General features: G+C 40.9%; 1 long non-coding RNA gene across 2 annotated transcripts in view; it reads right to left on the bottom strand.

Annotated features, from left to right (window-relative positions):
- The window catches only part of LOC307211616, a 136,617-nt gene that overhangs the window by 54,773 nt on the left and 55,187 nt on the right, over nt 1-26,657 (bottom strand). For both annotated transcript variants that reach the window (XR_013836538.1, XR_013836539.1), the window contains exon 2: nt 8,141-8,190. This is a non-coding gene — a long non-coding RNA (uncharacterized lncRNA). The remainder of the gene's footprint in view (nt 1-8,140; nt 8,191-26,657) is intronic.

Here is a 26,657-nt window from a genome sequence, read left to right as displayed (position 1 = left end):
CCTTGAATTCATTCTTCATCTCAAGATCTCCCTGAGCATTTTGAGTGGGGGGACAATAGCCTGTCCTCAGCACCAATTTATTATTAAAGTCTCATATTGCCACCTACAAGAATTATGTGGCAGAATCTGCCCTGCTTGGGATTTCTAGCATGATCTTAAAGGTAAAGGTAAAGGGACCCCTGACCATTAGGTCCAGTTGTGGCCGACTCTGGGGTTGCAGCACTCATCTTGCTTTATTGGCCGAGGGAGCCGGCATACAGCTTCCAGGTCATGTGGCCAGCATGACTAAGCCACTTCTGGCGAACCAGAGTAGCATATGCTGTTTACCTTCCCACCAGAGCAGTGCCTATTTGTCTACTTGCACTTTTGACGTGCTTTCGAACTGCTAGGTTGGCAGGAGCAGGGACTGAGCAACGGGAGCTCACCCCGTCGTGGGGATTCGAACCGCCGACCTTCTGATCGGCAAGCCCTAGGCTCTGTGGTTTACATGGGTTTTACTTACCCTCTCCTCGCACATCTGTTTAACTGGCCTTGGCGCTTCATTAGCTGGGGCACCCTGTATCATTCCCCACAAGGATCATTGACTTCTGCTGACATGCACAGCATGTTTTGTGACTGGAAATATTCTATACATCATGGGGCATCGCAACAGGGGCAAGATGACCTGAATGCTTCTTCAAGACAAGTAGCACAACAGCACAGCAGTGATCACAAAACAACAACACCCTGGTGCCAGCCCCTCTGCCCATATGCACATGTGAGCTTCTGGAGATATTACCTTTTAATGAAAATGGTTTAAACCCGCTATGCCATCAAGCAGATGGGCCGTCATTCAAAGGGATGCGGCAGGCATGAGCCAGTCCTTAGGGGTCTGAACCTATTAAGGTCAGTGTTTTAAAAAAGCAATCAAGGAAGGAAGCTTGAATGATATTATGGCAGCAGTAAAGACTGGCCTGCTTCATCAGCGCTTTCTGGTTTCTTAAATAACCTCGATGGCAAAGAGACACAGCGAGTTTAGCTCTACTAAAATCAGAGGGGAATGTGGAGGTGGGGAGACAGACTGCTCAGGGTTGTTTAAAAAACATAGATGCAAAACAACTTTGGCATGCCAGGCAAATTGTAATTGTCTGCAGATGCATCCCTCTCCACTATTCTACTTTGCTGCTATAAATTTGTGCAACCCAAAATAGCGTCGCTGCTGCCTGGCTGATTCCAACACTTCAGTGCTGCAATCCCAGAGCAATGCCTTTCTCCATTAAGCAGGCCCATGTTACACTATATCGCTACAAATGAGTACAATTTGCCTGAGATGCAGGTATTATTATTAGTTGGGATTCTGCAAAGATCTTCATTTTTCTTGTATCATCAGACACATATGGTACTGAACCATATGCGCAGCACTGCTTTGTTTTTTTGCTAATGCTCTTTGATGAGCTTTGCCTTGCTGTCTGTTCCTTAGGATCTGATTCCCAAATTATTATTTTCTGAATCCATTTTGTGTGTGCCTTACTCAAACACTTGTATTCAAAAGCTTTCATTCTAGGCTAATACCCATTGGCTCGTTATAAAGATGAATGTATTGCCTAGAATGCTGTTTTTGTTTCAAACATTGCAAATTGTGGACAAGATGGACTGTTTCAAGAAGTGGCAGAAAGATATTTCTAGATTTGTCTGGCAGGGCAAAAAGCCCAGAATAAAATTTAAGATATTAACTGATGCAAAGGAAAGGGGGGGGGGTTTGCCCTGCCGGACCTTAAACTTTACTATGAATCAGCAGCATTTTGCTGGTTGAAAGACTGGCTGCTTCTTGAGAACACATACATTTTGGACTTAGAAGGATTTAACAATGCTTTTGGATGGCATGCATATTTGTGGTACGACAAGGTTAGAGTACATAAAGGATTTAAAAACCATATGGTCAGGAAAGCATTGTTTAATGTTTGGATACGATACAAAGACTTATAGGAAAATAAAACCCCAAGGTGGTTGTCACCAATGGAAGCGAAAGCTTTTAAAAGACTCAATATGGAGTCCAAATGGCCAAAATATTGGGAAATTTTGGAACAAGAGGGAGATAAATTGAAATTGCAGAGTTTTGAGAAACTAAAAAACAAAGTGCGAGACTGGCTTCATTATTATCAGATAATGGAGGCATACAAATTGGACAAGAAAATTGGATTCCAGGTGGAAAAATCGAAATTAGAAACAGAATTGTTAGAACCCAAAACTAAGATTTTGTCAAAGATGTATAACTTGCTGCTGAAATGGAACACTCAGGATGAAACGGTGAAGTCTGCTATGATTAAATGGGCACAGGATGTTGGACATAATATTATGTTTGCTGACTGGGAACAGTTATGGACCACCGGTATGAAATTTACGGCATGTAATGTCTTAAGAGAGAATATTATGAAAATGATTTACAGGTGGTACATGACCCCAGTCAAGCTTGCAAAAATTTATCATTTGCCCGATAAGAAATGTTGGAAATGTAGAGACTGAAGGTACATTCTTTCACCTTTGGTGGACATGCCCAAGGATTAAGGCTTTCTGGGAAATGATTTATAATGAAATGAAAAAGGTATTTAAATATACCTTCTTGAAGAAACCAGAGGCCTTTCTCCTAGGCATGGTTGGCCAATTGGTGCCAAAGAAGGATAGAACTTTTTTTATGTATGCGACAACAGCAGCAAGAATACTTATCGCAAAATATTGGAAGACACAAGATCTACCCACTCTGGAAGAATGGCAGATGAAGATGATGGACTATATGGGATTGGCAGAAATGACCGGCAGAATCCAAGACCAGGGAGAAGAGTCGGCGGAAGAAAATTGGAAGAAGTTTAAAGACTATTTGCAGAAATATTGTAAAATTAATGAATGTTAGAATGATGTTGGCTGGAAATTAAGTGGTTTCCAGCTGTAATGCTTAAGAGACATGGAAAATAAGGTTTTGAAATAAGTTAAAACTAATGGTGAGGATTTGCTGAACTAATAATTTGAATTGGAATATAAGAAAGGGAGGTATGAGGAGGTCTGGAAAATAAGTTAAAAGAAAATAAGTAAATGGAAATTCTATGTGTTTTTAATTGTTTTTATTTTTGTATTTTTGTATTTTTGTTGTTTCTTTTCTTTTTGTTTTACATTGTATTATTCTTGAAAACTTCAATAAATATCTTATAAAAAAAAATACCCATTGGCTCGTCCACATAGATGGCATTGGCATGGAAATAATCCAAAATAATCACAAGACCAAAGCAACTGTGGGATGCGGGTGGCGATGTGGTCAAAACCACTAAACCTCTTGGGCTTGCCGATCAGAAGGTTGGCAGTTCGAATCCCCACGACAGGATGAGCAGTTCAAAAGCACGTCAAAGTGCAAGTAGATAAATAGGTACTGCTCCAGCGGGAAGGTAAACAGCGTTTCCGTGCTCTCTTCTGGTTTCAGTGTTCCATTGCGCCAGAAGCGGCTTAGTCATGCTGGCCACATGACCCAGAAAAACTGTCTGCTGGGCAGACAAATGCCGGCTCCCTCGGCCTGTAAAGCTAGATGAGCGCTGCAATCCCAGAGTCACCTGCAACTGGGCTTAACTGTCAGGGGTCCTTTACCTTTTAAGGAAACCGTAAAGGACATTTCCAGCCACAGGTTCCCTAGTGGAGGTTTGTCACAAGAGCAATCTAGTCCTTTTCCTGCAACCTGCAAATCATTCTGGGGGTTCTCTTGCCTTCCTGAGCCAATTAGGTGGTATTGAGGGAGAGAAGGAAGAGCCCCATTGTGCTAGTTGAATCCAACCCCATATCTAGGCTCTAAGAAAATATATCTCTCAGCAACAGAACGAGAGAGGGGGAGGGAGTCAAGAACTGATTTAAAGCAAGTTTGTTCCAGATATGCAAAGAATTAACTGGAAACTTTTGGCACTTCCAACTAGTATTGATTTTAAATATGAGTGTCAAATACAGGCAACCACAAATTGCTGCTGAATATCAATGTTAACAAAACAGAAATAGCAAACTTATAAAAATGTAATGGCAAATGCTATAATATATGGAATGTTAAATATTTAGTTAATTTATATATTTCTTCATATTTCAACAGAATAGCCATGTGATTTACATAGCCAAATGAAAACCAATAATAATAATAATAATAATAATAATAATAATAATAATAATAATAAATTTATACCCCGCCCATCTGGCTGGGTTTCCCCAGCCACTCTGGGCGGCTCACAACAGAATATTAAAAATAGAATCAAACATTAAAAACTTCCCTATACCCTTTACAATGCTGATAAAGGGTTGCATCAAACAAAGTTATCCTGTAAGCACAAGGACTTCTGTTTGCATTACAAAACTACTCCTTGCTCTCTCCATGTGGCCCCCATGTTCTCCCAAATCTTTCCCAGGGGGTTGGAGGGGGCCCCAGAACAGATTGAGGGGCAGGGGGAGGGCAGGAAGAGGACGTTCTATTGTACAAGTGAAAGTCCTTGTGGGATGGTCTCACTGGATAAAGCCCAATAATTCCAGTTTTTAAGTACTGTAACAATAAATATATCTAAACATGCATACATGTAAAACAACTAAGAATCATAAAATCAAAACAAATAGAAAACACCAATGTACATCAACCTAACAGTAGATATTCAGTGCTATTGTCAGATACCATGCACTGTTAGATTCCAGAGTATAATATTAATAATATGTATAATTATTATTAATAAAAATTATTATTTATACCCTGCCCATCTGGCTGGGTTTCCCCAGCCATTCTGGGTGGTTCCCAACAGAAATAATAATAATAATAATAAAGCTATAAAACATCAGACATTAAAAACTTCCCTAAACAGGGGGAATGTATTCTACATTCATATTTGAAGAAGATAATTTTTAACAGGATGTATGTGTTCAAAACAGAAGAATCTTCATTGTACTTTAAGCTATTTCCACATGGAATATTGGACCACTTTAGCATGCTAAGCATCCAAATGCACACCAGTAGTCTAGTGTGGAAGGAGTTGCATTCTGGCAACAAAGAGAATAGTTCATGCTACCACTGCACCTCACTTTGAAATGTTATGTGCATTTACTAGATCCACATTTCACCACACCAAAAGAAGATTTCGCAGGAGAACAAGGAATCGCAAAAGATAGGAATTTCTAAAGTAGGTATGGGAAACCTGCAGCTCTCCAGATGTGATTAGACTACAACTCCCATCATCCCTGACCATTGGTCATGCTGGTGGAGAATGATGGGAGTTGGGAGTCCCACCCTGATCCAAAAATGTAACTTCCTTTTAAATAAATATAGTAGTATAAAAGTGGCTTACTGTAAATGCAAACTAGGCCCCTTTCCAAACCAATGTAAGTGTCATTACAGTAAATGAGAATCAATCTGGCTCATTTTAAGCCCCCCTCCCACCAAGAATACTGTTAAGTTTGACCCGTTGCACAATATTAGCAATAAAGTTCCATCCAATATTCTCCACGATAGGTGACTGCTTTGTGTTTAAATTACAGCAGGGTTGGGGAAGTTTCTTACAGTGTCAACACAAATGTGAAATGTACTCTAACCCTGGCTTGTGAAGCAACTCTTTTTTTAAAAAATAAAATGAAACGAAACATGGTGCAAGTATATCCAGAATTAAAATAGAAGATTAGCAATGGAGCTACAGTAACAGTTACTCAGAATAAGGCAGCCAAATTGCTCTTGGGAAAGTGTGGGTCTTTCTGACGTCACCTCTGTAGAATGGGAGCCACTGCAATGTACTAACATTCCTCCTGGAAGTTGGAGCAATGCTGACATTGTGCAAGAGTCTTCCGTGGTCTTCCAGGATACCACATCTGTTTATTTTTGCCTTCATTTTCTTTCCACTCTCCCTGTCTACATTTCTAAAAGTCTAAACTTACTGGCTGAAGTTCAGACAATATAGAAAGAGACAAGAAAATAGATACAAGCGCTGTGTCATCACTCTTTTAACGTCACGCACAGTCAGCCACTGGAATGGTGGGGGGAATGTTTTATGGGAACTTGAGGAAAAGTTCAAGCTGCTGTCTGGTTGTTCATCTGTTTCCCAAAACTATTCTTCCAGACCAGTGATATTCCGGACAGGGTTTCTCTGCTCCATGCAATATGACGCTCAGCAGCACGTATGTGTAAAAACTAGGTCAATTGCAGTTCCACTTACTATAACCCAGGGGTGGACAATCAACCTATTTGCATTCTGTGTCAGTTTCAAATACTTTCAATCATAAGTCCCTTCCATCCCATTTTCTGCAAATTTCTTTTTAAATCACACACACACAAATCAGACTTTGTACACCCTGTCTCTTAAAATGTTGCTCCTCTAAAATATGCATTTTGTATGTATTTTCCGCATAAATATGCATATTCATATGCCTTTTAAAAAACGGCATTGAAACTTTCAGAGAAAAGTTTGTTTACTTTTGCAATTAAGTTTGTTTACTGCACTCCAAATTGATTGTATAAGTCTGGCAAGTGTGAATTAGGTTGGTTCGCTAAGTTTTGTGTCCCATTTTCAGCCTTTTCTGGTAATTGGTGTGCACTGAGGCTGTATGCATGTGTGCCAATTTCATTCAGCTTCCTAATGGTTGTAGAAGAACTTCACAAAAATTGCTATTTCTGTCAGTGAGATAGAGAAAAGCCCAAGTGCCTTTGTAGATATAGTTGATTCTTGATATCAGTACACTTAGAAGAAGCCACCACTCACCACCCTCCCCAGAATCAGGGGGACCAGAAATCAACCCTTCAAAAAAGCAGGGTGAAACTATTTTAGCTTCTGCCATTCCAAGATATGGGTAAGCAATGGAGGGTATGGCTATAACAGATGTCATGTAATGGATGCTTATTTAGAAACATTTCTGTAGTAATAGTAGTTGTTGTAGTAGTAATAAAAGTAGTCTTGCTTAGTCATTAAAAAAAGAAGCAAAGTTTCACATGCACAGCTTAAAAACTAACAAATTCATTGCAGCCTAGATCATTGTGTGAGCAAGAGCCTACTTCATGACATTACTCTATTCTGAACTTAAAAATGGTAAGCATAATGCTGACTGTCAAAAAAAGAGGTTCAAGGCAAATTTTTAAAAATGTATTATAAACACCGACAACTGGGAAACACTAGCCTGCAAGCGCTCTATTTGGAGAACAGCCTTTACCAAAGGTGTCATGGGTTTTGAAGATGTTTGAACTCAGGACGAAAGAGAGAAATGTGCTAAGAGGAAGGCACGCTTGGCAAACCCTCACCATGATCAACTCCCACCTGGAAACCTATGTCCCCAATGTGGAAGGATGTGTGGATCCAGAATTGGCCTCCACAGTCACTTATGGACTCACTTTAAAAACCATGTTTATGGAAAACAATCTTACTTGGCTACGAGTGATTGTCAAAGAAGAAGGCGGCTTCATGACATTAAACCAGGTGTGGAGAACCTTTGTCCCTCCAGATGTTGCTGAACAACAACACTCTTCGTGCCTGGCCTGCTGAGGGGATTATAGTACAACAACATCTAGATGGTCAAAGGTTCTCCATACCTGCACTAAACACTCAGATTCTCCTCCGTGCTACTAGAGTACTAGAGCACAACCAGTTGTGCTAAGGTATAATGAAGGGTTTTCAGGAATACATCATTTCTGTCCAAGAAGGAATTCCCAGGCCTCTAAAATCTTTGATTACTAACCTTTAAAAGGTTGGTTTAAAAGAAAAAAAGAAAAAAGAAAAAGCCAGGGGAAATGATGAATGTTAATGTAATAACTAAAGGAAAACATCTCGCCTTCAACTGCTCTTTGAATGAATCAATATTTGCTTAAGAAAAGTGTGATTAGATTATGCAATAAATCTCCCCTTTTCCAGATGAAAGAACAAATGCTACATTTGACATATTTGTTCAACATGCCTCTTGGGTTAATTTATCAATATGTGATAAAAATTGATTTGGGGATATCTGTGAGGTTGTGCTGCATTGGGGAGAACAGCAGAGTGAAAGGGGAACCTACAAAGTTACTTGCAATAAAACAGGAACTTCCTTCCCATTTAACTCATATAATCCAGAGGAAGAGGAAGATACAGCCATATAAAAACATATGAAAGCAGAGAATGGCATGGAGCTTTGTTTATATACTGACCTGAGAAGAGTTGCACATCACAGAGAATGGTAGAGTTGTCAGATGACATTCTGTGGACTGAAAAATGAGACGATCCAAATTATGACAAATAACAAGCAGAAAATATGGAGCAATAAACAACATAATGACAGATATGGCTGCGGAACAGGTAATGGGCTAGTTTATTTGGGCAAGTAGGCTGTACTACATTTTAAAGTAAGGCAAGAGAAGGTACTCTTTTCCTCACTATTTTGCTTTATATGAACCATTGCATACTTCTGAACTAGAGATAGAAAACAAAACAAAAACAATGTTGGTTGTAGACTATGTATATTAGCCAGAAAATGTGCATATTGCCCAAACAAGATGTGCATATTCCCCAAAGCCTGTTAGGGATTATGCATAATGGCCAGAGATATGCACATTCTCCAACACTTACCAGGGATTGGGCATATTGGGCATAGAATGTACACAATTCATTCAATATACATACATTCCCTAAGGTAGTTGGGAGTATCAATATGGAGCCTTGGGATACATTCTTTAACAGATGTGAGGAAGGAAAATATTCAGTGTGCAAGCTTCTTCACTCAGTATAATTCCATGACACAGCAGCTGAACAATTTCTTCTTAAAATACAACTATTACCAGAGTCACCCTTGAGTGCAATGCATAGGAATGACTGTCCCTGGCCCCAAGCTTTGTGAGGTCCTTTGCTTTGTGAGACACATTTTTGGAAGCCATGCCTGGCACTTGTGGGAATGGCCAGCAGCCCCTCTGCCTGCCTGGCCCTGCTGCCTTCTGCCCACTCACTGATGCTCTCCATCTTCTCCCTTTCTAGAGCAATGTCTCCGTGACACTGCTACCACTAAAGCAGTGGCAAAAAAAGTAAGCCAAGAAGAAGGAGGAGGAGGGGCCACTGCCATCACCATTACCATGAAGAGATAATGGGGGAGCACACTGTCTGATTTGCTCTGGGCCTCACATACACACACACCCCAGGGAGGGCCCTGGGAGGAGCCCAATTTAGGTCAGAGGCTGGCAAGCACATGGACCAAGAACTGTGTCCAGAAGGCTACATTGTTTTGCTTATGCAAAATGCATTTCCTACTTTTCTCCTCCAAAAAGGAGTCCCTCGGAGATGCTTTCCAAATATCAAAACAAGCATCTCAACAATGACTCGTCATTAAAACACAATTACCAGACTCAAAGCAAGAGCAAAATTCCACTCTGTGCTAAGAGAAGCAGCAAAGAACTTGTTGAGATCGTCTTTCATTAACCTTATGGCTGAGAGTCAGAAAGGAAATATATAAAATACATTGCTTGTACTAATCAGGATCTGTCTCTGGCCTCTTCAAATCCCTGCTTATTCTCACCACTGAAGGGACGAGACAATGTCTAGGTATCAGTGCCAGGTATCTGATGTGAATTCTACAGCCAATCCCTTCCTGATAAACTCAGGCATTGGAAAAGCTATCCCAGCATTCACTCTGTCTTGTCATTGTCCTGTCTTTTCATTGAATCCCCCCCTTTCTCCATCACAAAGATGGACGCTCTGCAGTGGGCCACTTCCCTGTTTAGTGGGGAGGCTGGCTGCCTTCCTACCTGCCGGTCACTGCTGGCAGAATAAAAAAAAATGCTGCTGAAAGTGGCAAAGATTATGCAACAGATTATGCATCAGAGAAAGAATGTGTTCCCTCATCTTTCTACCAAATCCCCATACATCACAGTGACTCAGAGCAGCTCCCCCAGCAGGGACAAATTCAGACACCCAGTGCACTTTCTGACAAATTCCTCTGCAATAATAGATGGGATTCAGTTCTGAGACGTTGCAGCTCAATGGCAATACAATACCCCTTTGCCATCTCATAACAATTAGTTCTGGGACCCAATCATAATCTAATTTTCATAGGATAATTTCCCTTCTGCCATAAAAGGGAAGAAGCGACCTTGGCAGCTCCATCCCCTGTTTTCCTCCTGCTTTTTTATGTTGTTTATTTGCTTCCTCTAACCTTTCTAGATGTGATAAATCATGGAAATTTAATTTGGAGATCATATCCCTGGCTGTGAAAACAGACAAGGTTAGCCCTCCACTTGTTCTCCCCCTCCTCACTAATCATGTAACAGTCCTGCCTTCCAATTTGGCTGAAACTTTTTGCAGTCTAACGGTGCCAATTTCAGTTCCATGAGGTGCTCGGGTCTCTTTTCTGAATGCTTACAAATGGCACACTGGCCTTTGGCCAAACCTCTCTCCCTGCTGTGTGAGGGGAATCAGACATAATCCACGTGCTCTCCTAAGCCCCTGTGCCGCAACTGGAACCACTTTGGGGACTCCCAATCCTAGAAAATGCCAGAGTCAAAAGGTCAGGAGTCTGGTGCCCTCCCATTTTTTTGGAATCTACAGCTCCCATCACCCACAGCCAGCACAGCTGACTCACTGACTACCTGGGCCAAAGAGCACACTGAGACCACAGCTGTGCTGCGCTCTTGCTTCTTTCTCTTACCATCAGTCGTGCCACCAGCACAGCAGACAATAAAAAACCCAAAACAACTCTAACCCATCACCCCATCTACCTGCTGTGTGAAATTCACTGGAGACCCTCAAGAGCGGTTGCTGTCAAAGGAAAGCAGCTGGCTGAAACAAATCCAGGACTTCATGATGGTTAACCTCATTCCTAGCATTATTTAGTAGTGCTGTGTACCAGATTTGACCGAATCCTGAATTGAACCAGGCCAAATATTCTTATTCCTGCCATCCGCTGCTCCCTCCCAAACATATACTTAATTAGGATGGGAGCTCCCTGGGTTGACCCAGCTTGTTTTTTTTTTTTTTAAATGATTTTTATTAATTTCCAATTTTTTATCACATACAAAAAAAAAAAACATAAAAACAAACAAACAACAAACTCATATTTTCTTAACCTTATTTTCGTAACCCTCTTTTCCCGGACTTCCCCATACCTTTCCCTTTTTGCATCCTTAGTTTAGTACCATTATTCAGCAACCTATCTTACCCAATTAAATATAAATTTGTCCTCTTTCTCTATTCCACCCTAAATTTTTAAACCCAATTATCGCTGCAATTCTACGTCTTCTTTTCCCTCAGCATTTTAACACTCCTCAGTTTTATAATAATTCTTAAGATACATCTTAAATTTCTTCCAATCTTCTTCCACAGTCTCTTTCTCTTGGTCGCGGATTCTGCCGGTCATTTCTGCCAATCCCATAAAGTCAATCACTTTCGCCTGCCATTCCTCCAGCGTGGGTAGCTCTTGTGTCTTCCAATACTTTGCTAGAAGAATCCTTGCTGCCGTAGTAGCGTACAAAAAGAAATTCTTATCCTTCTTCGACACCAACTGGCCGACCATACCCAAGAGAAATGCCTCTGGTTTCTTGTTAAAGGTGCACTTAAGCACTTTCTTAATTTCATTATAAATCATTTCCCAGAAGGCCTTAATCTTTGGGCAGGTCCACCAAAGGTGGAAAAAGGTACCCTCAGTCTCTTTACATTTCCAGCATTTGTTATTGGGCAAATGGTAAATCTTCGCAAGCTTGACTGGGGTCATGTACCACCTATAAATCATTTTCATAATGTTTTCTCGTAAGGCATTACATGCCGTGAATTTAATACCTGTGGTCCATAACTGCTCCCAGTCAGCAAACATAATGTCATGACCTATGTCCTGTGCCCATTTAACCATAGCAGACTTCACTGTCTCATCTATTGTATTCCACTTCAACAGCAAGTTGTACATTCTTGATAAATTCTTAGTATTGGGTTCTAACAATTCTGTTTCCAATTTCGATTTCTCCCCCTGGAAACCAATTTTCCTGTCTTGTTTGAAAGCCTCCATTATTTGAAAATAATGGAGCCAATCTCGTACCTTGGACTTTATTTTCTCATAACTTTGTAATTTAAATTCACCACCTTCTTGTTCTAAAATCTCAGAGTATTTCGGCCAATTGGTTGTCATATTAAGTTTCTTTACTTCCTTAGCCTCCATAGGTGAAAGCCACCTGGGAGTTCTGTTTTCCAGTAAATCTTTATACCGTATCCATACATTATATAGTGCTTTCCTGACAATATGATTTTTAAAACCCTTATACACTTTAACCTTGTCATACCAGATATATGCATGCCAACCAAAATTATTGTCAAATCCTTCCAAATCTAGAATGTCTGCATTTTCAAGAAGTAGCCAATCTTTTAACCAGCAGAAAGCTGCCGATTCATAGTAAAGTCTTAAGTCCGGCAGGGCAAACCCCCCTCTTTCTTTAGAGTCGGTAAGTATCTTAAACTTAATTCTGGGCTTTTTGCCCTGCCAGACAAATTTAGATATGTCTTTCTGCCACTTCTTGAAACAGTCCAGTTTATCAACAATTTGTAATGTCTGAAACAAAAATAACATTCTAGGCAATACATTCATTTTGATCACAGCAATTCGACCTAACAAGGAAAGCTTCAGGTTTGACCATATTTCTAAATCTTTCTTTATCTCAGTCCAGCACTTGTCATAGTTGTCCTTAAATAAGTTCACATTCTTAGATGTCATGTTAATCCCCAGGTATTTTACACTCTTTGCCACCACTAACCCAGTTTCCTCTTGGAATCTTTCCCTTTCAACATATACTTAATTAGGATGGGAGCTCCCTGGGTTGACCCAGCTTGGACTGGCCCTGAGTTGACCTCATATGAGGGCCTGAGTGGTCCCTGAGTCAGGTCAGGAGGGCTATACATGACCCTATTATTTAGTAAGAGTAATCACAGAGCCAGAGACTAAGACATAATGTTATGTGTTTCCTATTCGGTTTCTGCTAGTGGGTTGCCCTGAGGCAATACCTGGTCATAGCTTGGATGTGAAAGAGGAGGGTAGATAGCTATTGATGTGGTGGGGATGTGTCTCTATGAGAGGTAAGATGGTCCAAGGAGGCCTAGAAGATTGTCAAAAGTGTGACTCATCCTTATTCACCCCTCTCTTAACCAAGGGGAAGAGGAAGGTAGATGTGAGTGGAGAACAGTAGGCTGCAGTTTGAGTCAGAGACCAGGAAAGGCACAGCAAATGTATTCATCCTATTTGCACATTTCCTCTAGTGAAGATTAACCTTTCAAAGGTTACATTTTTACAGCTATATACTGTACTATAGTGTATTGATTAATATATCCAACACCCTGAACATAAACTCCATCCTTTCAGCCCGTTATTGAATTAGAGCAAATGCAGAGAAACTTAGAACACAGGTGTTTTTTTAAAAAAGTAATTTTTATTCGTAGTTTTTACATACAGTTCCAAAAGAATAAGTAAAAAATAAAAGGGGGAAAAATGAAAACAAAACCATAACCAAACAGGGAAACAACACAAGACATCTAGGGACTTCATTTCCTCTGCTTTGGTGTCCTTCCCCCCCCCCTCCCACATATTCTAAGTTACCAGAAACTTAGAACACAGTTGTAAATCTGTGCATATAAGGCATTTAAAGCTGTACCCAACTCAAGTATGAATTTCACCAAAAGAAAAACCCAACACTCCATAAAATACACATACATTTGATGACTGATTGAGGGAGAGGCAGAAAGTAAAGCACAACAATGTTTGTCCAGAGAAAGGACAGGAGGCATCACTCTCACTCTGATTTGGCTTCATGATGTCATCACACAGCCAAATCTGATTGACTGTTGATAATATGATGTGACCACATAGCTTGAATTTCCATGAGAGGAATTGTTATTAAAAATTAAATGCAGAAAAGGTTCAGATAAAGAAAAGCAATTGTGAACAGGAAGTTGACAGCAAATGAGAAAGAAAATCAGGTGTGGTTGAAATCCCACTCCCCAAAAAACCAACTCTCTCACTCTCTCTCTCTCTCTCTCTCTCTCTCTCACACACACACACACACACAATTTCTGAAAATTGGGCTTAATCCAATTGAGGATTGTGGTTCTAGCTCCAGTGAGCTAGCTTTTCTTCTTGCACTCCCCCTATCTGGCTCCCAAACAGAAAGTCATATAAAGTGTGACAGATGATTGACAGCTATAGTCACATATTTATAGATTCAGCTACAGCCTTTGTCTCTTGAGAGAACACCCTGAATGGCTTTCTAGAGGGATCGGTCAGAGCTGTTCAGAATAGATGAGCTGGTTGAGTCGAGCACTTACTTTGAATTTACATTTACCTCTTCCCATCCCCCGATAATCCGCTAAAGGCGTATTACAAACTTTATTTTTAAAGAATCAAAATTGCATATTCTTAGGAACAGAACTGCAGAGTAGCTGAACGGCATCCATTTCAATCCCTTGAGGCGAGATCTTCTCTAACAACAACAAAGAAAAACATACAAAAAGTCCAAACAAATGAGTCCATATCAGCAAGAGTACTATATACTAGGCTGCAAGCAAACAGCAGGAACAAGGAAAACCCATCTGCCAGAGCTGCCTGAAGAGTAAAAAATGAAATGCATTTAGTGAAAAAAATCCAGATGTCTCTGGCTTCATGCTACAGGGGAACAGGGAGGAGGTGACCACTTCCAGGAACGCTTCCCAAACTCATGCCTTGAGCTTTTAGGCACCAGGCTAAGACATACATCCTTGCCCAGGCTTTTGGTCTTTAACTCGGATCATATGGTGGCGTGATTCATGGCCTGTTTCTACGCTTCACCTTTTAGTAGGGCGGGGTAGGATTTTTCCATTTTAGTTGTCTCACTGGATGGAGAAAAAGATGACTGTAGACTTTTTTAATAGTAGTAGGTGATGAATAAATATCACTATATTGGCCCAAATATAAGCTGCACCCACAAATAAGCCACACCTTTAAAATTCAAGGGGGGCGGAGAGAAAAAAGACAATACCTGAATATAAGCCGCTCCCTTAAAATTGTGTTTTATGCTGGTGCTGGTGGTCCTAGGAGCTATGCGCTGTCGTGGCGCCTGCCATCTTGACTCACCGGAAGTCCCGTAAAAGCCAATTTTTGTAAGGTCTTGACTTTGTAAAGCCACACTTTAAGTTTCCACAGTCGGAATTTGGGGGGGGGGGAGTGTGGCCTATATTCAGGCCAATACAGTTCTATCTATCTATCTATCTATCTATCTATCTATCTATCTATCTATCATCTATCTATCTATCATCTATCATCATTATTAAGTCATCATCTGGGAGAATACTGGTTCCCTGTGTGAAATAGGATGAACTATACCAAAGCAGAGTCCATGACTGAAGCTTTCAAAAAAGGAATATTTTCCATGTCAGAGGTGAGCATACTTCAGATCCCTGTGGGATCTACTTTATTTTTAAGAACCACCAATGGAATCCAAGTATGGAATAATGATGCTGGAGTATACAGTATACCATGAAATTCAGCACTTTTGGACACATGTTCAGCCTAATATTTTGTTTCCCATACCAGAAATGATCTCACAGTCCTTTCACACAAAACTTCCCTGATTGCAGCAACCTAAGCAGGGAGGAGATGAGATCCCTTTTTATTGCTAATGTGAAAAGTACTGGCAGTCAGGAACAACTGTGGACCTACTGCAAATCATCCAGAGATCCTGTCTTTTGCCCACCTCTGTTGTAAGGAGCACAAAAATCATGTTTTTAGGAGTGGGGGAGGGGGAGAGATTCAAGGGGAAACAAAAATGATTTGAAATATTTAATTAGGGTTAAAGCCAATTAGATGATTAGTTGATTAACACAATATTAGGGTTGCAACAATTAGTTGATCATCATTATATTCATCAGCAACCAATTTGTTGATTAGGATATTACCAAACTCAATCTTCTGTATGTTTTCTCTGCTAAGTTTGGTGGTACTTACTCCCATGTAAGCCCAAGCAAAAACAAGTCCATTTGGAACTATAGAGTGGCAATTTAATTGTTAAATTTCCGAGCTGCTTAATAATCAGCACAGCTTACAGAAAAAGGAATAATAAAACGTAAAGGTAATTTTAAAAATTAAAGGTGCACTTGCTATCACTATGGAGGCTATTTGCATTCTGGTATGTTGTTATGCCTGTTGTCTTTGTCCATTCAGTTTTCTTGGCAGGAATACTGGAGTGGCTTGCCAGTTCCTGCTCCAGGTGGATCACGTTTGGTCAAAATTCTCCACTATGAACTGTCCATTTTGGGTGCCCTGCTCGGCATAGCTCATAGCTTCTCTGAGTTATTCAAGCCCCTCTGCCACGGCAAGGCAGTGATCCATGAAGGGGCAGTGATACTTTGGCCACCTCATGAGAAAAGAAGACTACCTGGAAAAGACCCTGATGTTGGGAAAGATGGAGGGCACAAGGAGAAGGGGACGACAGAGAACGAGATGGTTGGACAGTGTTCTCGAAGCTACCAGCATGAGTTTGACCAAACTGCGGGAGGCAGTGGAAGACAGGAGTGCCTGGTGTGCTCTGGTCCATGGGGTCACGAAGAGTCGGACATGACTAAATGACTAAACAACAACAACAAAACAAAATGTTGTTATAGTCTGGACTGAAAATCAAAGCATTAAAGATGGGTCTTGCTCCTGAAAAGAGATGGTAGCTTTTTGATTGTTATTTTGTTTTTGTTCATATAAAGGTTTTATTAAGATGTCAACTTATTTGAATTTTAACGTATTGATCCATTAAAAAGCAGATCAACTAAATCTAAGTTTGATCAGCAGCAGGGGTAAGGGAGATTTTCAACCCAAAGGCTGCATTCTGACATAATCTTCTGGGGGTTCCAAGCCAGTGGCTGTAAAAGTGACAAAGGTGACTTTTGCCTTTGTACAAGAGGCTACATTCCAATAATGCAAAGGGCAGGGGTTTCTTCGCAAAACGCAAAGTCCATCCTTTATCCAGGCAAGCAAGAGGAATTCTATCACAATTCAAGACCACTTTCCAGCTAGACAAAAGGATTCAAGGAATATGGCCAGTGAGGGGCATGGCCTAAGGAGGGTACTTTGCCTGGCAACAAATAAGAGTTTGGCTCCCCGTCTTGTGTTTCCCAAGTCCTGTTTAAAAGCATCCTTGTGATACCCTTCCAAAACCTTTGCATGCCAAACTAGCTACCTAATTTGGACTACAGAGATTCAAATTTACATTGTACACTATTTGCCCCACAGAGGAAGCCACTCTTGTGCAAAGCTGGTGGCCCGTTGGGTGGAATGCAGCGATATCTGGTATCTTTAACTAAAATGAGTACAATATGAAGTGTATCTGCAGCAGTATGAGGTCTATCTGCAACAATTATGTAAGCAACTGCATACATAGTATGTGGTACCTCAGGTTAAGAATTTAATTCGTTCTAGAGGTCCATTCTTAACCTGAAACTGTTCTTAACCTGAAGCACCACTTTAGCTAATGGGGCCTCCCACTGCTGCTGCGCCGCGGGAGCATGATTTCTGTTCTCATCCTGAAGCAAAGTTCTTAACCCGAGGTACTATTTCTGGGTTAGCAGAGTCTGTAACCTGAAGCGTCTGTAACCTGAAGCATATGTAACCCAAGGTACCACTGTATAATCACTCCAATGAAGCAATCCTATTATTAGCCCTGGGCTAAAATGCCCCTCCTCAGTCTACAAATCGGCAGTGAGGTGAATGAACTCAGAATGAACTCAGGCTTGCTAGAGAGGTTAAAAGCAACAAAAAAGGCTTTTATGGGTATGTTCGTAGCAAAAGGAAGAAGAAAGAAACAGTGGGGTCACTCAGAGGAGAAGATGGTGAAATGCAAACAGGGGACACAGAAAGGGCTGAACTCCTCAATGCCTTCTTTGCCTCAGTCTTCTCCGATAAAGAAAACAATGCCCGACCTGAAGAATTTGGAGCAAATGATTCAGCAGAGGAAACACAGCCCAGATTAACTAAGGAGATAGTACAAGAATACTTGGCTAGTTTAGATGTATTCAAGTCTCCAGGGCCAGATGAACTGCATCCAAGAGTATTAAAAGAACTGGCAGATGTGATCTCAGAACCACTGGCAGTCATCTTTGAGAATTCCTGGAGAACAGGCGAAGTCCTGACAGACTGGAGGAGGGCAAATGTTGTCCCTATTTTCAAAAAGGGGAAAAGAGAGGACCCAAATAATTAGCGCCCAGTCAGTCTGACATCAATACCAGGGAAGATTCTGGAGCAGATCATTAAGCAAACAGTCTGTGAGCACCTAGAAAGGAATGCTGTGATCACCAAGAGTCAGCATGGATTTCTGAAAAATAAGTTATGTCAGACTAACCTGATCTCGTTTTTTGACAGAATTACAAGCCTGGTAGATTAAGGGAACGCAGTGGATGTAGCCTACCTTGATTTCAGCAAGGCATTTGACAAGGTGCCCCATGATATTCTTGTAAAGAAGCTGGTAAAATGCGGTCTTGACTATGCTACCACTCAGTGGATTTGTAACTGGCTGACTGACCGAACCCAAAGGGTGCTCATCAATGGTTCCTCTTCATCCCGGAGAAGAGTGGGGTGCCACAGGGTTCTGTCTTGGGCCCGGTCTTATTCAACATCTTTATCAACGACTTGGATGATGGACTCAAGGGCATCCTGATCAAATTTGCAGATGACACCAAACTGGGAGGGGTGGCTAACACCCCAGAGGACAGGATCACACTTCAAAACGACCTTGACAGATTAGAGAACTGGGCCAAAACAAACAAGATGAATTTTAACAGGGAGAAATGTAAAGTATTGCACTTGGGCAAAAAAAATGAGAGGCACAAATACAAGATGGGTGACACCTGGCTTGAGAGCAGTACATGTGAAAAGGATCTAGGAGTCTTGGTTGACCACAATTGACATGAGCCAACAGTGTGACGCGGCAGCTAAAAAAGCCAATGCAATTCTGGGCTGCATCAATAGGAGTATAGCATCTAGATCAAGGGAAGTAATAGTGCCACTGTATTCTGCTCTGGTCAGACCTCACCTGGAGTACTGTGTCCAGTTCTGGGCACCACAGTTCAAGAAGGACACTGACAAACTGGAACGTGTCCAGAGGAGGGCAACCAAAATGGTCAAAGGCCTGGAAACGATGCCTTATGAGGAACAGCTAAGGGAGCTGGGCATGTTTAGCCTGGAGAAGAGGAGGTTAGGGGGTGATACGATAGCCATGTTCAAATATATAAAAGGATGTCACATAGAGGAGGGAGAAAGGTTGTTTTCTGCTGCTCCAGAGAAGCGGACACGGAGCAATGGTTCCAAACTACAAGAAGAAAGATTCCACCTAAACATTAGGAAGAACTTCCTGACAGTAAGAGCTGTTCAACAGTGGAATTTGCTGCCAAGGAGTGTGGTGGAGTCTCCTTCTTTGGAGGTCTTTAAGCAGAGGCTTGACAACCATATGTTAGGAGTGCTCTGATGGTGTTTCCTGCTTGGCAGGGGGTTGGACTCGATGGCCCTTGTGGTCTCTTCCAACTATGATTCTATGATTCTATGAATTTCAGGGTGGGGGATGAAACCCTCAAGCACTGGTAGCCATTTTCCCCCAGACTGTTCTGGGAATGTTCTAGACTTTCTGTGATGAATAGGCCAGCCACCAAATACTGTATAAGGAGCTGAGAGGAGTTTCACCATCTCCACCCTCCCAACCAAATGTTGGCCTCATCCCCCAAATTATGAAAGAGGTAACTTTCAGCTCCAGTACTCCACAAAAATTCAGCTGAAAGTTTTTGCTGGAAAATGTTTGTCCTACCCATACGCTTCATAGTTTGGAGATACATCCTAACTACCAGGATACTGGTAGTTCAGGTATTGATCTCTATGCAAGCAGGGCAGATGACAAGCAAAGAAGTCCTGGCCTGAGATGTACTGCCATTGTACCCAGCAGCTGTATGGAGAGAATGTGCTGTTTCCCCCCAGGGGGACAAGATCAGGTGACTTCAGTAGCCAGTAATGCCCCATCTGGCCCTATATAACTGCTGATTCTGGCCTGGTTCTTCCGCCTGACAATTTATTGTTCAGTATGCGATGAGCTTCTACAGACCACCTGGCAGTCTACTGAACTGCTGGCCTGCCAACTGGCCACCCGCCCTAACCCTTTACTTAGTGGAAAAATACTGGCTGGTATAGTAGCATTCTCTTAGTACTCAAAACAAAACAGCTTTCCGTTTCCCTCCAAGGAGGTGCTTCGATTTATTTATTTTTTCCAAAGAGGCACATCTAAAAACACAGCGGTTTGGCACCGCGTAAGAGGCCTAAGGAGACTGAAGTCACAACTGTCTGCCCCAGAGGCAAGAAAGGGTACATGAACCGTCTTGATGTTGCGCACAACAGAGAGAAGCAGATGGTTCATAAAATGGCATGATGTGTTGTACAGCGCAGCAAACTATGCGTACCTCTGTCTGATTTGCATTTAGGGCAGCATTCACAGAAGTGGCTGACTTTTAAAAAGGGATAATTTAATCACTGTCTCTTTCAGCCCCCTCCAGAAGTGTGCGGGGAGGGTTTACTTATGTATTCTGCAACATGTTGTCGATGTAATAGTAGTGCATTGGGGGTGAATTTATACTGGACCGTCCAGGAATCCTTCTACTTTATTTAATTTGTTGCTCAATTATTGCTGTCTGGAAGGGCACTCTTGGGCTATAGTGCAACAAAATCAGCACAAGCCACCATAAGCTAACATATGTGGTATGAAAAGTTGCAGGTTTTCAGCAGGAAGCTATGGGATGCACTCTGAATCTTTATTATTATTAAAAAATAATTACAGTGGTACCTTGGAACTCGAATGGCTTGGCTCCCAAACAAAGCGGCTCCCAAACACTGCAAACCCGGAAGTGAGTATTCTGGGCTGCGATTGTTTTGAGTGCAGGAAGCTCCAGCAGCCAATCGGAAGCCACGCCTTGGTTTTCAAACCGTTTTGGGAGCCAAACGGACTAATTTCTAGAAGTATCTGCTGCAGTATCACAAAAAAACATAGTGCAGTGGTTTACAACCACAGTATAAAGCAGTATGTTCAGCCTAAAATCTTTGCAAGAACAAACAGTATTGAAAGTGGGATCATGTATAATCAGCCCAATATCATCATGAATGCCCATTAAAAGGGTTGTATGGAGGGGTCCTTCCTGTATTGACCCTTGAGTTGGCAAGGCTGAGGTATCAACTGATATGCTTTAGCACAGGAAACCTCTTTAACTAAAGATATTCCAAGCAGCTGGCAGCCTATCAGGACATAAAATTGTTCCCTCCACATCAAAACACTTCAAAACCACATTTAAAAACTATGCATCACAAATCTTTCTTTTTTCATATGAGTGATGGAGTGGTGAAAACTGCCAGGGCAACAGGAGGCTTTGTTTAGAGCAGACTTTGCTAATCTTGTACATGTTCCAGATGACCATAAAAGGGTGGTCCTCAGACCGCCTCATAAGTACTTCCCTTTTTAAGAAAAATCTAAAGTTTGCTAAAGTGATGTGTTTATTAAAAGGATATATATATATATATATATATATATATATATATATATATATATATATAATCTGCACACATGCTAGATGGAGCAGATCTGCTGGTCAACTCATCTAAAAGGGGTATGTATCAATATTTCTGTCCACTCTCAGTTAAAACACATTTCCCAGCTTTTTTTTAAAGAATCTTCACATTTGGTTCTTTTTAAAATCAACCTTTACACAGAACAATGCATTTTTGTTCATTTTAGTAATTTCATATAAAAGGAAGCAACTGTTCTCATCCACCATATATCCCATGCTTTGACTGTATGCATGTGTAACATGTTTACAATCCTTGTTTCCTATTTAATCAAGAGGGACAACGCAATCAACTGTTACTTCCTATAGACTTACATGTGGGCTTTCCTGTGAAAATCAAATTTGCACATTAAAAACTGTTGATCCATGCTTACTTGTCTTGCTCGAAGCCTTTGAGAACTGTGATGTGGCATTGCATGACCTGATTCATATTATAGGATCAATAAGTGGAAATATTTTGCCTCAGGCTACATTAATATGACATGCCTAAATCTGTTATGACAGTGCATGCTATGCGCTTGAATCCCAAGGGGCCCCAGCAGAATTTCCTGGACCCCATCAAGAGAATTTTTCTGTATACACCCGTTTGTATATTGCAAGTGAATCCAATATCATTTTTGTTTCTGGATTTCAGAAGCTTACAAACTGAACATCAAGTTCCTATTTTAAAAATGAATGTTTTTCAAGGACCATATACATATTCAGGGTTCCTCCTGAACAGCTGAGGGAGGAAATGATTTTGACATACAGTGGGAAGGAGGAGGGGGGTTCAAATGAACATCTGCCTCCAGGCCTCTAAGAGTCTTTAAAAGGGTCTGCATAGATCAGCGCAGCTGCTTTAAGTTTTCTCCCTCAAGAAGCTTTTCCCAGATCCTATTAAAAATAGCATTTGAAGTTAACCAAGCAACTCATCAGATCACTGACAGAGTAAAAAATCAAGGTGGGGTTGAAAATGAGATGCACTTGTCTACTTAACCCACATAATAGTTCACATACATTATTTTTGGTTCAGTACTAGCAGCTTCTGGCATTGCAAGCATTCACTAAGTTGCCACAGCTGAATATAAGGCTGCAATCCAGTACACATTTAGCTGGGAATAAGCCTCACTGAACTGAACAGGATTCATTTAAGAGTAGATACATATAGGATTGTGCTGAAAGTCCCATTCTCTAATGTATTCAAACTCTGATAACTGATGCAAAATCGGAATGCTTCCTTGCAAAAAGTAATAGAAATATGTTGGAAAATAGCCTAATCCCTTTGGTATGGAATGCTTATTACCACTTCTGATGAATTTAGGAAGGAGATCAGTTTCCTTTCTGCTCCCTGAAAGGCATTGACTGTGATCCTAAATAAATATGGATGAACAATTCGAGGACTCCCTTGGGTCCAAGGACAATTTCTGAAAAAGAGATCACACCAGCCTTTTTTGCACAGAGGTGGAATTTCCTGCTTCAGACCTAGGGTGAACCACTAGTTATAAACAGAGAGCAAGTTTCAAGATAAATCCTAATCCACAGTTGGGGATTTAGATAGTCACCACAATGCAATTGCAGGTAAAAATCCTGTTTAGTTTTTTTTCCTCTCTCTCTAGTGATCCTGAAGATAGATTATTCAGCAGCTAGCAATTTACAGATCAGCACAATCACTGCATATTCTGTAAAAGCATTTCATATTCAGGTGATTTCTTTGTTATCTTCATGTATACAGAGTAAACAAAAAAGAACTCTATAAGCAACATAACTGTGCAAACAGTTTACCCTGCTCAAAGTCACCCGGTGAGCATCATTGGGATGTGAACCCTTGTTGAACATATGAACTCCAGGTAGACATTGACACTCTTGTTTGCATGTTACACATTTGTTCAATATCCTCAAATATATATATATTAGATATGTGGCATGGATTCTCATTGACAGTGCAATCTGATGCATGTCTACTCTGAAGCAATTTGCACTGAGTTTAAGGAGACTTGTTCCCAAATGAGTGTGTATAGTGTTGCAGCCTTGGTAGCTTCTAACACTAGTCACTCAGTGTATAGAACTGAAAATTCAGGTGCTCCGTATGTGATCTGAAACATAAGGGAAGGGTCCCTTTAAATGGAACTTTTGACCAAAACCCTGGTCAGCAGGGCTCCTACTAAAACAGCTTTTAGGAAAACCAGCAACCCCACAGAAATGGTGAAGGCTTTTTGACAGCGATAGGTAGTTCAACTCTGCTTATTTTCAAAACTAATTTAGTTTCCAGACAGCTTTCATTTCTCTTATGTCAGATTGTCACAGACCCTCCCATTCAAGATGTGACATGCCCTAGATGCTACATCATGCGTAATTAACACCAAGGCCTCTCTTAATATGGGCACAAGCCAATTATACTGTTCCATAACATCTTTGACAAAGGCATTGAGGTTGTTGTTACAGATTGTGCCAGTGTTCCCAAGCTTGTTCGCTTCTGGAGTTATCTTTTATGTCACTGTTGTTGCTGTTGTTTCTTCCCTTTGATTTCAATATGACCCTCTCGCCATGAAAGCTGCCTTTTAATCCAATTCTCCAGTTCACTATTCTTTCATTGTTGTTATGGGTTTTGGCAGCTTCTCCAAGCGGTTTACGCAGACTTCCAATTAAATGTGGGAAACAAGTCCACTTGTGGAGGGGTGTCAGTGTGAGGGGAAAGGAGTGAGTTTCGATTTAAATAGCTTGCCGCATAAACAAAAGGAGAACCAGGGAAATGAAGGATGAGGCCTACTGCCACCCTCTCCACACCGCCACCTTTTGCCTTGTACCTTTGATTGTCTTTTGGCTAAACAATATTGTAGGGAAAGGTCAAATTCCTTGTTATTGCTCTATCCTCAAAGAACAGATGATGCCTGGGTTTTTTTTTCCTCCTTTCAAATAGCATTTTTTCTATATAAAAGCAATTTGCTTACAAATCCCAGAAAGCCAGGGGGCAGCAGAAGGGACAACAGCCTCTTGTCTTTATTGCTGAAGATATTTGCATGAAAAAGAACTGCTTTCTTATTCAAAAACTCATCTGCTACTGCTGCTTATTTCCCATTTCATGTCATGATCTATCATCATTGATGTGCCCATTAGGAGCAACTATAGGTCAGCTTGCTGAGCCATTTATCGGAGGGGTATCCACTAAATGATATTGTGAAATGTGGTAAGATCACAAAATACTGGGTGATATTCAGCTAAGTTTTACCCAGAGGAGAGTTGCTGAAAGTAATGAATATGTCCCTTAATTTCAATATGTATTTTCTGAATAAAACTTAGTTGAATACCACCCCCTGGGGCCAGAATCTATGCTTCTGAACTGTAGCCATTCATTGTGTGAGTTAATCTACAAGAAGGTTTATAGAAGTGTGGAAGACCCCAGGCTTATGAAAGGGTTTGAACAGGATGAATGTTAGGGGTCAGACCACATATTTAAGGGCCAGCACTGGTGGGAATGGAACTCCTCCTTTCTTGCTAGGCTCCTAAAGCTGTGGACTCTGAAAACCTTTATCTTCACTCAGGTATTTCTAGCTTAGTATGGTTGTTAGTTTGTCCATAACCAGCATTTTATTATGCTTTTATGTTATTTTATTTTTAACATGTGTTTCTTTTCCTTTTATTTTTTTGTACATTGCCTGGATATTTTGATGTTTAATGGTTTAAAAATATTGTTAAATAAATAAGGAGAACTTTTGAAAAGTAACGGAATAGTCACAGAAAACTTGGGAAGCTGGTGTATGGCTATTCTTCCCCTTCAATAATTAGTGGTGGATAATTTTCTCTCAGCTCAATTTTGAAGCTTTTTTTAAAGTGCTATTTTCCATAAATCATCATCCTGGACCTGGTTTGGTCACGTTTCTAGTTTAAATTCCAAGGTGAAGAAACACAATTTGAGGAAATATATATTAACAGCTGACCATTATGAGTTTGACTGCATTATTAACAAAAATTGGGGGGTTGGAAAAGAATAGAAGTGGAACAGATTCAGCAGAACCTTTTGCAATTCCAGTTTTGGAAGTGAGGTACAATATTTTTCACCTAGCCAATTTCAGCACAAACCTACACATATATACGCATATATAAGTTCCACTGAATTCAGTGCATATTCTCTGGTAAGTGTGTATAGGATTGCAGGCACAATAAGAGAAAGTTTGTCATTAACAGGTTCACACAATACCAGCTTCTGTTATTTTGGTTTCACATTTCTTCCAAGTCTGAAAAGTTTATGAAATACATTTTTCTATGCTCCATGAACCTTCTATATCTCTTGAGGATGATGCTTACATTTTCAAGTGTTTGGCTCAACTCAGTTTTAATAAAGACAATCTTCACATATAAATAAAATTGACAACTGTTTCAGAGGCCAACTTTCAGGAATAAATAGAGTTGACATTTTTGCTGTCCGTGGTTCTGAAACCAGCTTCCTTTTTCCCTCCAAGTGATAATTCAGAACTGCAACAAACAAGGAATGCAGCAACAGGAGCATTTTACAGCTTTGTAACTCTCTTAAGTTGCTGTCATGTGAAGTGTCATGGTTGAGCAATGACAGAATAATATCATAATCGTTTGTGTGTTATAGAACAGCAGACAGGTGCCCACAAGGAAGTATAAAACAAGCAATTAAGTAATGTAACAATTAACAAGTCATTATGTGGACCTTATGTGGACCTTAGGAACACGGGTGGCACTGTGGGTTAAACCACAGAGCCTAGGACTTGCCGATCAGAAGGTTAGCGGTTCAAATCCCCAGAACAGGGTGAGCTCCCATTGCTTGGTCCCAGCTCCTGCCAACCTAGCAGTTCCAAAGCATGTCAAAAAGCAAGTAGATAAATAGGTACCGCTCCGGCGGGAAGGTAAACGTCGTTTCCATGTGCTGCTCTGGTTTGCCAGAAGCAGCTTAGTCATGCTGGCCACATGACCCAGAAGCTGTCTGCGGACAAACGCCGGCTCCCTTGACCTGTAAAGCGAGATGAGTGGCACAACCCCAGAGTCATTCATGACTGGACTTAACTTTCAGGAGTCCCTTTACCTTTACCATTGTCTGGTGTAATGCAGACTGGTAGCTGCTACTCCCCTGCAGGGGTGGAGGACCCAATAAAGATG

This window comes from Podarcis cretensis (assembly GCF_951804945.1).
Source record: "Podarcis cretensis genome assembly, chromosome: 2".
Classification (NCBI taxonomy): domain Eukaryota; kingdom Metazoa; phylum Chordata; class Lepidosauria; order Squamata; family Lacertidae; genus Podarcis; species Podarcis cretensis.
This window is presented reverse-complemented; position numbering and strand designations above follow the sequence as displayed.